This window comes from Acomys minous (assembly GCF_964271855.1).
Source record: "Acomys minous genome assembly, chromosome: 8".
NCBI lineage: Eukaryota > Metazoa > Chordata > Mammalia > Rodentia > Muridae > Acomys > Acomys minous.
The window spans coordinates 71,458,973-71,472,689 of NC_140489.1; positions in this window are offsets into that span (position 1 = coordinate 71,458,973).

Below are 13,717 nucleotides of genomic sequence, written 5' to 3' on the forward strand. Positions count from 1 at the left end.
AGAACAACACCAGAAGTTCACTTTTAGAAGACTTTCTGAGTGAAAGAGAGGTACTTAAGCTAAGTTATACTGTAACTGTAAGAAAATATTTCATTTTTTAAAATTCACTTTAAAGCCTGATCCCAGCCCCCACCCTCCTCTCTTCCCAGTCCCCCCTCACACCTCCTCTCCCCATTTCAACCTCTCCTTCTTCTCAGAGAAGGTAAGGCCCCCAAGGGATATCAACCCACTGAGAAATGGCTAGAAAGGATAAAATTAACAATAAAAAATAACAAAATCAACAGCTAGCCTTTATTGCTCATTAGAAGTTGAAGACCCTATTGCTGAAGACACTACACACCTTAACCATACCACACAGAAAAATCAAGCTCAAGCTAAGATGGAAGCTTTCTCCCTAGTGGCTATCTTTTATTGTGACATATAGCCTGGGTGAGAAGTCTCATCAACAGGTTTAATCAGCTGTGAATTGTGGAAACTACAATAACAATATGCCAGACAAGATGTGCCCATGGTACAATACTGGCATTGGATGTGAGGCCCATTCTTTGGCAGAAGAATGGGTACGGGAGACTGAAATATGAAGACTAACATGTGTGGGAATTGAGAGATTGCTCAATAATTACATGGACTGGTTTCTTTTATTTTTTTTCTTTTTTTTTTATTTATTTATTATTAATTTATTCTTGTTACATCTCAATGGTTATCCCTTCCCTTGTATCCTCCCGTTCTTCCCTCCCTCCCATTTTCCCCTTACTCCCCTCCCCTATGACTGTTCCTGAGGGGGATTACCTCCCCCTCTATATGTTCATAAGGTATCAAGTCTCTTCTTGGTAACCTGCTGTCCTTCCTCTGAGTGCCATCAGGTCTCCCCCTCCAGGGGACATGGTCAAAGGTGAGGCACCAGAGTATGTGAGAAAGTAGTATCCCACTCTCCACTCTACTGTGGAGAGTGTTCCGTCCATTGGCTAGATCTGGGTAGGGGTTTAAGGTTTACCGCCTGTATTGTCCTTGGCTGGTGCCTTAGTTTGAGCGGGACCCCTATGCCCAAATCTGCCTATCTTTTAAAGAGGACCCAGGTTTGATTCCTAGTACACGCATGGCAGCTCACAACCATTTGAAATTCCAGTTCCAGGGGTATCTGCTGCCTTCTTCTGGCATTCATGGCCACAGTACACATGCATGTTGTGTGCGCGTGTGTGTGTGTGTGTGTATGTGTGTGTGTGTGTGTGTGTGTGTGTGTGTGTGTGTGAGTGTGTGTGTGTGTGAGAGAGAGAGAGAGAGGAATGTGTATATGTATTATGTATATGTATATTTATAGATATACATATATATGTGTAGATAGATATACATATATAAATGAGTATACATATATATGCATGTGTGTATGTGTATAGGAAAACACTCATACACTTACTTTTTTTTAAATTTTTTAAATAGCAGCAAAAAATTAAAATGTGACAGAAGGCATATTCAGAGGAAGACTGGAAGCCCTTTCTTAGGTGGGTTTTATGTGGGGAAGACAACATACAGCAGGAAATCTCTTAAATACAAATGAGAGGAGCAGGGGCTAAATAAGTGTTCTATAAAGAGCCTTAGGCCTCGTGACCTAGGGCTTTCTGTGCTCTTTCCTCAGCTCACTATTTACTTCCACTCTAGAGAATATTTTCCCTTTCTTAACAAGCTATCTCTGTGCATGTCTCTAAACACGTGTCCCTATGCAATCTTTTGCCTTGGCTTCACCAGTAACAGCTCCATGAGAAGAAATCCGTGCCTGTTTCTCTAAACATTGGCAAGAGGCCTTGGATGAAGAGGTCACAGGCCCTAGGGAAACATTAGAGCTATTGATATAGTTTTGCTGAAAGTTTATACTATCAAACTGCCTTCCAAATACTCGTGTTTATAAGCACAGGTTAGTGCTGTCCTCCGAAGTCTTCAGGTAAGTCTTAATAATACAGCAGGTGGTGACCAATGCAGAAACCCAACGATGGCCAAGACTAAGTGATGGTAGAGTGATCTGCCTGAAACTGAATATCTATAACCTTCCTGGATGTCGGAATATTGTCAAAAGAGTGAGCTATGGTGAACAGTGCCTTGGGGAACTGTGAGAGTCTCCAAGAAAAATGGCAAAGAGCCTTTTACCTCAGTTGCATTTTATTCCCCGGATCAACATCTTGGGCATGATTCAATGCTTCCTGTGACAAACATTTACATTGAATTCATAAATATGTTTATTCTTATTGAATGTTAGAATATAGGTATGGAGTCAAATCTGGTGAAAGGATGTGCTGAGAGCTGGTCTCAGTGTACCCTGAACTTGGATATGGGCTTCTACCATGTTTCCATGCTTTTGAGATATAATCTATAGTACATGCCAGGCAATTGTTTTTAAATTGGTCTGTCCTGAGAAAGTTTTGGGACAGGGCTGCCCTGTTAATATTTATTGTGTGCTTACTGGTGTTTATTTGCATTTTTAAACTCAACAACCTTCCTTGAATTGTTGCTTTCTTTGTTACATTCATGTATAAAAGTACACTGAAACTCAAGTAAGGTTTTCTACAGCATTAGACTGTAATCTACCCCATCCTTTCAGGTCCTCAGATGCCAGGTCAGGCAGAAAAGATCTGCATATATCAGCTGTAAAAGTCAACATGTAGGCTCAGAGAATATTATGAAAGAAGGGTAGAAGGGGTAAAACTCAGAGGATGGGGAAATATTTTTAAAAAGACATTATCTAAAAATGATATAGATGTTGTATTTATGCATGCACTACAACTGTGGTTATGTGCACAAGATTAGGCCTGTCAGCAATTCATCAGGTATAGAAAATAGTAGTTGCTTGGAGAAAAGCATCTTTTTTCCTTTGGAATAGCCAATGATGATCAGCCAATGTTCCAGTAAATAGCGTTCTATCCATGCAAGCAACTATAACTAAACTAAGTCACACAGACACATACACACACACACACACACACACACACACACACACACACACACACACACACATACACACTGAAGAAAGTTGCAAGAAATAATAAGTGCTCAGTAGGAGAGGAAGAGAATGATAGAGGGGAAAGAAGAGGTTTAAACAACTAAAATTCATCACAACAAATATGAAACTGTCAAAGAATAAAAAACAAATTAGATTCATTTCCCCTTAGCCTCCTGTTTTAAGCATGTGTCCTGTGCTGGCTACTCTTATGTCAACTTGACATACAAACTAGTTATCTGAAAAAGGAAACTTCAATAAAGAAGATCCCTCCATAAGATACAACTGTGAAGGATTTTCTTAGTTAGTGATCGACGAGAGAGAACTCAACCCATTGTGGGTGGTTCCACCTCAGATCTGGTGGTCTGGGTTCTATAAGAAAGCAAGTTGAGCAAGCAGGGGAAGCGAGTCAGTAAGCAGCACCTCTCCATGACCTCTACATCAGCTCCTGCCTCCAGGTCCCTGCCCTGCTTCAGTTCCTGAGATGATGAACAGCAATATGGAAGTATAAAACAAATAAATCCTTTCCTCCTCAACTTTCTTTTCTGTCATGGTGTTTCATCATAGCAATAAAACCCTAACTAAGATAAGTCCTATGATTTTATATATCTTAAAATGAATTAGGGAACAATACAGTTATCGATGAAGAAACTATTACTCAGAAAGAGCAGCTTACTGATGGCTAGTTTAAGCCAACATGCCCATGTCAGGCAGTCACTTAACTCAGTCTTCCTCTACTTCCTGCCTCCAGGTCCATCTATTCAAGACCTTTGCTACACAGTAGAGAGGTCTGGCTTATGGCCAACTCTAAAAATGTTATTCTACTCATTCTAACCTGAGATTAATTGATTGTATTTATTTTGTAGACCAATCAACAAAATATTATAAACCAATAAAAATAATAAGAGAGGTCAGGCAGATGAGGAACATCTGAATTTTTGTAAAAGATGGAAACAAGGCACAGAGGTGGTAAGTTAGCCTATAAGACACAAGGCCACCAAATGCTTAAGGACTGAAACATTCTAAAGATGAGAGACAGCAAAAAGCAACAGACCCCTAAGAGTAGAATATTTTTTCAATAGGGAAATGTTCTTATCTCTAGAATTGGGCTGTTTAATGAGTATGCATCTTTCTGTTATTGTAAATGTAGCTGATGTAACCACAGATGACTTTATTACTGCAAAGATAGAACATGATGTAAGGAATGTGCATTCTCTCTATTGTTAAAGGAAAATAAAAATAGGAAGCCAGAGTTTAGACATACCCTCAAGAGTAACCACCCACAGCCATTAAGCCAAGACTTGTTTCCTGATTTCCTCCGAAACTCTAATCATGAGTGAAAAACAGAACTTAAGCTTTATTCCCTGTCAGCATGATTCATTGAAATTAAGCCAATCAGTTATAGAAAAATCAGCACTAACAGTTCTGCTTACTTTAAAAAGAAGTGGTGAATAGTAGCCAATCAACAGACAACACTAAATGGTTCTCTGTGCTTTGTAATATGTGCGCTGTGACTTCCATAAGGTGACCCTCTTACATGGGGATCTGAGAGCTTCTATATTGTGACATCTACCTTCTCTTTCAACTTGATAAAGAATTTTTCAAAAAATTCCACTCATTGTGGGCACTATTATTACAGCAGACTTCAAACTCAATAAATGGCAGCATGTGGAGACATGGCTGTAATCACAAAGAAAAAGCTGAAAGGGAATGGGGCTGAAATGTGGTATATGGTGGAAGACAGTTCACTTTTACCATAATTGTTTAATATTCTGAATTTTATAGCCAACATTATGATACTCTTAAGAAAAATCAAAGGCTAGAAAAAAACATGCTGATATAAGTAAGACAGCTGGACAACTGAGAGAAAAGCTGCCCCGGCATAAATCATGGCTGCTTGAATTTCTTGTCATTTCTGACACTTTTCTTCAGTCCCATGATGCCAGAAACCGAAGACTAATGTTGGGACGCAAAATCCAGCATGCTTTTTGCTATGAAACTCTTTTCTTCCTTTTATAAATGTGATCAAATTTGAGGAGATACCACCACAGTCCCCTCCCTCCCTTCAACTATACAAGACGAGATGCTTAATTAGAAGCGAATGAGCACTCATCTCCATCCAAGAATTGCATACACTCTTCTTTTCAGTGAGATGTTAAAATGCCAAGCAAGTGTCCATGGGAAGAGTTTAAACCACAAAAGAGGTAGGAAAGAAAGGTTTCAAATGGAAGTAAACTTAGTATGAAAGGACTCCTCCCATTATGCTGTGCTACAATACAGTAAAAAAGAGGAAATGTCAAGAAACATGAAGCTCTAGAAGCCCTCAAGACGGAAGAAGATCATCTTCTGGGCACAGTACTTGTTAGCAAGGCAGAGACGGTGGAAAACATAGCAGGAGATGGAGCAGGGTAGTCAGACGAGATGGAGGTAGTTACACAAGAGATATTTTCCCCCAACACCCTCTTCGCTCTCTGAAAGTTTCTAGGGGGTAGTTAGTGCTAGTGTGTGGTGTTTATGTGGAAAAGGGCAAAAGTCTCTCTCTCTCTCTCTCTCTCTCTCTCTCTCTCTCTCTCTCTCTCTCTCTCTCTCTCTCTGTGTGTGTGTGTGTGTGTGTGTGTGTGTGTGTGTGTGTGTGTGTGTGAATGTACAGCCCACAGGGCAACCTTGGATGTTGGTCTAGTGATAATATGACAATTTGGCAGACGGAATCATGTTCTGAAATTTCACATCTGGAATTAATTGTCTATGTGAGCATGCATTACTTCCGGTGATACGGGTATTTAAAATCAACCCCTATTCATGCAAAGGCTCCACAAGTGGGGTGGAAACCAGAAGAGCTTGGGGCTGAACTAGAAGTGTTCTTGGCAGTTCGCTAGGCAAGAACCTCAGACAGATCACTTAAAAATCACTTGCAAGCCAGGCAAGATACACACGCCTATAAGCCTTGCCCTTTGGAGGTAGAGGAATCAAGAGTTCAAGGTTATTCTCAACTAAGTACCAAGTTTGAAGCCATAGTTTACATTACATGTGTGTAATTTTCTTTTACATATTTGTCCATCTTTAATCTTTCTTAAAAATCATCTTCTGATAATTTCATACATCAATTGGGTACAGACTTAAAAATGTCTTTCAAAACCTAATAATTTAAATTCTCAGTCTCATTTACAACCCTGAAAGCAAACTCCCTCCACATTTTGTGGCAGTTACAGTTATAATCCACTTTGCTCTCTTTTTCCCACATCGTCTGCTCCTGGTCAGTTTCCTCTTGGTGGGTTTTATTACCTTCTAGAAACAAAGTTTTCCTCTAGATCCGTTATAAATTGTCTGTCTTTATTTTTTTGTGCAACAGTTTACATCCAGTTTCAGGTGGGTAGGCATGGGTAGTGTGTGTGTGTGTGTGTGTGTGTGTGTGTGTGTGTGTATGTGTGTGTGTGTGTGTGTGTGTGTCTGGGAGTGTGTGCGTGACTGCACATGTGTGTTCCTAGGTTACATCTTATTCTGCTCTACCATGGCCAGCTGCACCATCACACTGCCTACACTCTCTCATCAACCAATATCCAAGCAGGTTTAAGGTTTGGGAAACAATGAGGAATGGGGCATAACTAAAGGGTGGGAAGAGTGAAAACACTAGAGTTCTTCTTTGCATCTGGTCTGTCTTGGTGAGAGGGTAGTGGCCTCACAGTACCACCTGCATCTTCTCTGTAATGTTGTCATCATCAGTTCACTCAGAAAGCTCCTATTTCCCTCCACAGTTTAACCCCTTGCAGACAGGCCTTACCTAACATTGGTCTAAACCCAACTAACTGCTGCAATGTAAGGAATCTGCCTCTCACTACTTTTCCATCTCTCTCTTCCTAGTGTTAGTGATTCCCCCTCGTTCCTCACAGTTTCTTGTTTGCCCTGCCATGCATTCTAATACTCACGTAAACACCACCCTTCATTAAATTCCCTGCTTAAGAGACCTAGAACAGAGTCTGTTTTCCTATGTTCTATTTTAGTTGTTGTGTTATTTTAACTGCATGACTGTGAACTCAATCAGACAAGGCTTTAATGGTGTCCTTGGTCTGCCTTTCTGCACTTGTTCTGAGCCCCATGTCATCATTCTCACAGAGGCACCTACATTATATTTTCTAAAATATAACCAATTTATCACTCTTCTTGGTAATCTTCAAACGACTCTCCATTGGCCTGGCATTTTAAAGTTTGCTTTTTCATTTTTTTTTACAATAAATTCGGTGATTACAAATATATATAATGAAAGAGAAAAATAAAAATATAAATTAATCATCACTTCAGAAGAAATAAAAGAATTAAACCAGAGGAAAATTTGTGAAGGGGACACACAACTAGGACATCTGGCTCCAAGTACTTTAGCAATCATAAAAGGGAAACAGTAACCACATGACTGACTTTATATCCAAGCCAGCAGAGGACTCTTGGCATTTTTATGAAATGGAAACTGCTCACCTTCTCAGGATAAAGAGGAAGACAAGCAAATAAGACTTTAAACTTCATGGATAGAATATGCTCATACTGATAATTTATGATGGATGTATTGCTTGTTATTCTATAATCTTTCACATTTACTAGTTGCTATTAGGATTCTAATATATGAGAATCAGGAATGAGACGACTTGGTATATAGGCATTTTTTCAAATGCCAAGAAGAATATCACCATATTGTTAAACCCAAGGAAATAGTACCTAACTCTGACAACACTGCTATATGAAAAGGGGAAGCTCACAGCCTCTCTCCTGAATGCAGCGGCTTCTGATTGTCTCACTAATATCATCCAGGGAATGCTTTCATATCAACATATCCTCCCAGTTCTCTCCCACAGAGAGCAGAGGAACAATTAAGTAAGCCCTCCACCTTCTATACTCTACACTGAGAAGGCCAGAAAAGTATGCAGTCAGGTTTATGAACTGTTGGCTGACACTGGAAACAGTAAGGATCTACAGGAGAAAACAAGTTCTCTATTGAAACTCTAGAAATAAATTCATAAGAATCTGCACAACCAAAGAATATCATTTGTCAACTAAAGCATCTTAAAAATAAGTTAAATGTAGAGACTTTTCTCAAACACACTATATCCAGTTTAGAGTCAAATATTTTGGGAGTTCTTCCTTAAAATTATATTATAGTGTAACTATTGTGTTTAACTAATTTGGGCTTTAAAAAGTAAATTAAAGTATGTTTATTCTATTTTTTATTTATCATATATTTGTGTTTAATATGCATATGTGTTTTGTCTGCATATATGTCTGTGTCTGCCAAGCATAACCCCAACTACCCCTGCTCTCCTTGTCACCATATCCCAGGCCACACCTCCAGAGGCCAGACCATCTCCCCAAGCAGTAGCTGAAGCCCCTATGCTACCAGAAGCCAGGCTGGCTTCCAAAAAAACCAGGTAGCACACAAACACACACACACACACACACACACACACACACACACACACACACATACACACACACACACTACCTATATCTACCCAGTATAGCTCCAACTGCCCCTCCCCTTTTCATCACCATATCCCAGCCCACACCTTACCAGAGAACACGTCAGCACTCTAAACCACAGGTAATACCATCCTTCCTGCCTGCCTCCTCTCCTCATTACCATACCCCAGCCCACACCTTAAGTGAAAGCCTTCTACTCCACTAGAGGCCAGGCCAGCATCCTGAACCTCAGAGGACCCTCTAATTCCCACCAGATAGAGGCCATGCACATCACCAGAACTTCAGCTCCCAACTTCAGAGGCAAACCCCTGCTAGACAAGAGGCCATCTAAACTATCAAAAATCAAGCCCCCCAACTCAGGCAGAGACCTTGTACTCAACCTCAGGCCACATCACCCATAAAACCAGAGAGGAAACAGAATCTAAGGATGAAAATACCCACTCAAAAAAGACAAAACCAGAAGATATCACCCAGATCTATCTATGATCATCCCAATTGCAGATGGCTAAGCACCAGTGTAAAAACACAATCTAGCAACAGCCATGGCAATACGGCACCACTAGAGCCCAAGTATCCCACTACAGCAAGCCCTGAATATTCCGACACAGCTTATGCACAAGAAAACAACCATAAACAAACTTTAAGAAGATGATAGAGGTCCTCAAAGAGAAAATGAATAAATCTCTTAAAGAAATCTAGGAAAAGATAATCAGAAAATTAATAAATCTCATACAGAGTACCAAGAAAGGAAAAAAAACAAACAAACACAAACAAACAGTTGAGAGGAATGAATAAAACTGTTCAAGACCTGAAAATGAAAATAGTAACAATAAAATACAACATAGCCAGGCATGGTGGTACATGCCTTTGATCCCAGCACTCAAGGAGCAAAGTGATCTATGTGAGTTAGAGGCCAACCTGGTCTACAAATCGAGTCCAGGACAGCCAATGCCAATGATACACACACACACACACACACACACACACACACACACACACACACACAGTACAAGGTATGGAAAAGAGAATCAGATACATCAGTCAAAGAAAATGTTAAATATAAAAAATTCCTAATACAAAACCTGGGACACTATGAAAAGACCAAACCTAATAATAATAGGAACAGAAAGAAAACATTCCCAGCTCCATTGCCCAGAAAATGTTTTTAACAAAATTATAGAAGAAATTTTTCTTAACCTAAAGTAGGAGATACATATAAAAGATACAAAAAGTTAACAGAACACCAAATAGATTGAACCAAAAAAGAGTACCTTTGCCAAATAATTGTCAAAACATTAAATGTATAGAATAAAAAATGAATATTAAAAACTGCAAGAGAAAATGGCCAAGTAACAGCAATAGGCTGGTGGATAAATGGAATCAAATCAAAGACTCAGAAATGAATCCACACACAGTCACTTGATTTTTGACAAAGAAGCCAAATCCATTCAATGGAAAAAGGATAGCATCTTCAATAAATGGTCTAACTGGATGTATAGATGTAGAAAATGCAATTAGATCCATATTTATCACCATGCACAAAACTCAGGTCCAAATGGATTAAAGACCTCAACATAAAACCAGAGACACTAAATCAGTTAGAAGAAAAAGTGGGGAAGAGCCTGAAACATATTGGCACAGGAGACAACTTTCTGAATAGAACACCAACAGCCCAGGCCTTAACATCAACAATCAATAAATGGGACCTCTTGAAGCTGAAAAGCTTCTGTAGGCAGGAGACAGCTGTCAAAAGAACAAAATGCCAGCCCACAGACTGGGAAAAGATCTTCACGAACCCTACATCTGACAAAGGTCTAATATCCAATATATATAAATAACTCAAGAAATTAAACACCACCAAACCAAATAATCCAATTGAGAAACGGGGCTCAGAACTAAACAGAGAATTCTCAACAGAGGAATATCAAAAGGCTGAGAAACACTTAAAGAAATGCTCATCTTCGTTAGTCATCAGAGAAATGCAAATCAAAACGACACTGAGATTACATCTCACACCCATCAGAATGGCTAAGATCAAAAATTCAAGTAACACCACATGCTGGCGATGATGTGGAGAAAGGGGAACACTTCTTCATTGCTGGTGGGAATGCAAACTTGTACACCCACTTTGAAAATCTATCTGGTGCTATCTCAGATAACTGGGAATAGGGCTTCCTCAAGACCAAGCTATTCCACTTCTTGGAATATACCCAGAAGATGCTCCACCACACAACAAGAACATATGCTCAACCATGTTCATAGCAGCCTTATTCATTATAGCCAGAACCTGGAAACAGCCTAAGTATCCCTCAGTTGAAGAATGGATAAAGAAACTGTGGTATATTTGCACTATGGAATAGTACTCAGCTATTAAAAACAAAATTCCTGAAACTTGTGGACAAATGGATGGAACTAGAAATGATCATAATGAGTGAGTTAATCCAGAAGCAGAACGACTCAAATGGCATATACTCACTTATATCTAGACACTAGCCCAAGGGTTATGTCCCATGAAAGTCTTCACTTACCAGGAAAGTGGGACAGAGGAGAAGACTTCCTATTGGGAGTGTAGGTGAGAGAAGCAATGGAGAATGGGGAAATAGAAGGATCCAGAGAGTCCTAGAAACCTACCAGAAGAACATTATGATGGGCAAATCTGGGCCCCGGGGATCCTGCTCAAACTATGGCACCAGCCAAGGACAATACATGTAGTAAACTTCAAACCCTACCCAGATCTAGCCAATGGACAAGACATTATCCACAGTTGAGTGGAGAGCGGGGTATGACTTTCACACAAACTCTGGTGCCCCATATTTGACCACATCCCCTGGATAGGGAGGCCTGGGAGCACTCAGAGAAAGGATAAGCAGGCAACCAAGAAGAAACTTGATACCCTATGAGCATATACAGGGGGAGAGTGAAAGTGGGAGGGAGGGAGGAATGAGAGTATACAAGGGATGGGATAACAATTTAGATATAATATGAATAAATTAATAAAATATATTAATAAATAAATTATCTCACACCAGCATAACCCAAAGAAACACATACATGCACACACACACACACACACACACACACACACACACACACACACACACACACACCCCACCACCACCACCACCACCATTACCACCAAGTACAATAATCATTGGTTATTGATATCTCTCAATTCCAGTGGACTCAATTCCCCAATAAAAAGTCAGGCTTACAAAATGGATGTTAAAAAATAAGAACCATCCTTCTACTCGATAGGAGAAACATACTCAATATCCAAATAGACATTACCTTGGAGAGTAAAAGCTTAGAAATAGATTTTTCTAAGCAAATGGACCCAAGAAACAAGTTGGTGTAGTCAATCTAATATCTTTTTTTTTAATTTACAAGTAACTTTGCTTTAATTTCTAAACTGATTCTTTTTAGTATACAAAGAGTTTTATTGTGACATTTTAATATGTATACATCACTATGCTTTGTTAAACAATATTTTGTGCTGCTGGAAATTGACCTATGTCCTTGAAAACAGTTGGGAAGTCCTTTCCTCTGAGTTGCATTCCATTTTTTAATGTTTTTATTATAATTTATTTACATTACATCCCAATCGTAATCTGCTTACTCTTACCTTTCTTTTTCCACCCTCCCTCCCATTTCCACCCCATTCCCCTCCCCTAGACCTCTGACAGATGGAGTCCTCCTCCTCCACTGTTAACAAAATATACTTCAAATGAAAATTAATCAAAAGAGATAGGGAAAGACACCTCACCAAAGGAAGGCATACTCACCAAAGGAAGAATCCACCAAAATGATGTTTTAGTTCTGAATATCTATACCTCAAATGCAAGCACACACTCGTTTGTAAAAGAAACATTACAATAGTTTAAATCACACAACAATCCTCACACATTGATAGTGAGATAGTCCAATACACCACTCTCAACTGTGGACAGGTTACCCAGTCATAAACTAAATAGCAGACATTATAAACCAAAGGAACCTAACAGATATTTTTAGAACACCCAAACAGAAAAGAATCTACCTTCTTCTCTGCACCTCATGGAACATTCACCAAAATTGACTACATACTCAGTCATAAAACTAGTCTCAACAGATAAAATAAAATTAAAATAATCACCTGCATCCCAGCAAAACACTGTGGGTTAAATCTGTATTTCCAATGACAGTAAAATAGAAAGCCACACAGATAAGGAAACTGAACAACTTTACACGGAAAGTCAAGTCAGAAATAAAGAAGAAAATTAAAGACTTCCTAGAATTTAGTGAAAATGAAGTACAACATACCAAAACTTAAAAAGACATGATGAAAGATGTGCTAAGAAAAAAGTTTATAGCACTAGGTGCCTTCATAAAGCAATCAGAAACACTAGAAACCTAACAGCACACATGAAAAATCTAGAAAAAAAGAAGCATACACACCCAAGAAGGGTAAATGTCAGGAGTTGATCAAACTCAGGATAAAAATCAATAAAATAGAAACAAAGGCAACAATACAAAGAATCAATGAAACAAATAGTTGGTTCTTTGAGAAAATCAGCAAGACAAACAAACACTAACAAAAAGAAAGAAAGAGAATATTGATATTAACAAAATAAAAAACAAAAAGGGAGACATTACAATGAAGAAACCCAAAGAATCATTAAGTCATGCTTTAAAATCCTATACTCCACAAAATTACAAAATCTAAAAGGAATACACAATTTCCTCAAGAGATAACATTTACCAAAATTAAGTCAAGATCAGATAAACAACCTAAATAGACCAATAACTCCTAGGGAAATAGAAACAGTGTTTAAAAGTCCGTCCCCCCCCCCCCACCACCGCCAAAAAAGCAAAGGGCCAGATGGTTTAGACATAAAATTCTATCAGACTTTCAAAGAACAGGTATATAATATCAATACTTTTAAAATTATTGAACAAAGTAGAAACAGAACGATCATTATGTAACTCATTTTACAAGGCCAGTTACTATAATACCCAAGCACACAAAGACTAAACAAAGAAAAAGAATTAAAGACTGATCTTACTTATGAACATGGATATAAAAATACTCATAAAATACTTGCAAACAGAATCCAAAATACTCATAAAATGCTTGCAAACAGAATCCACGAACACATCAAAAACATCATCCACCATGATGAGGTAGGCTTCATCCCAAAGACGCAAGGGATAGTTCAACATATGAAAATCTGTCAATGTGATCTACCATATAAACAAACTAAAAGAAAAAACATATTAATATTTTACTAG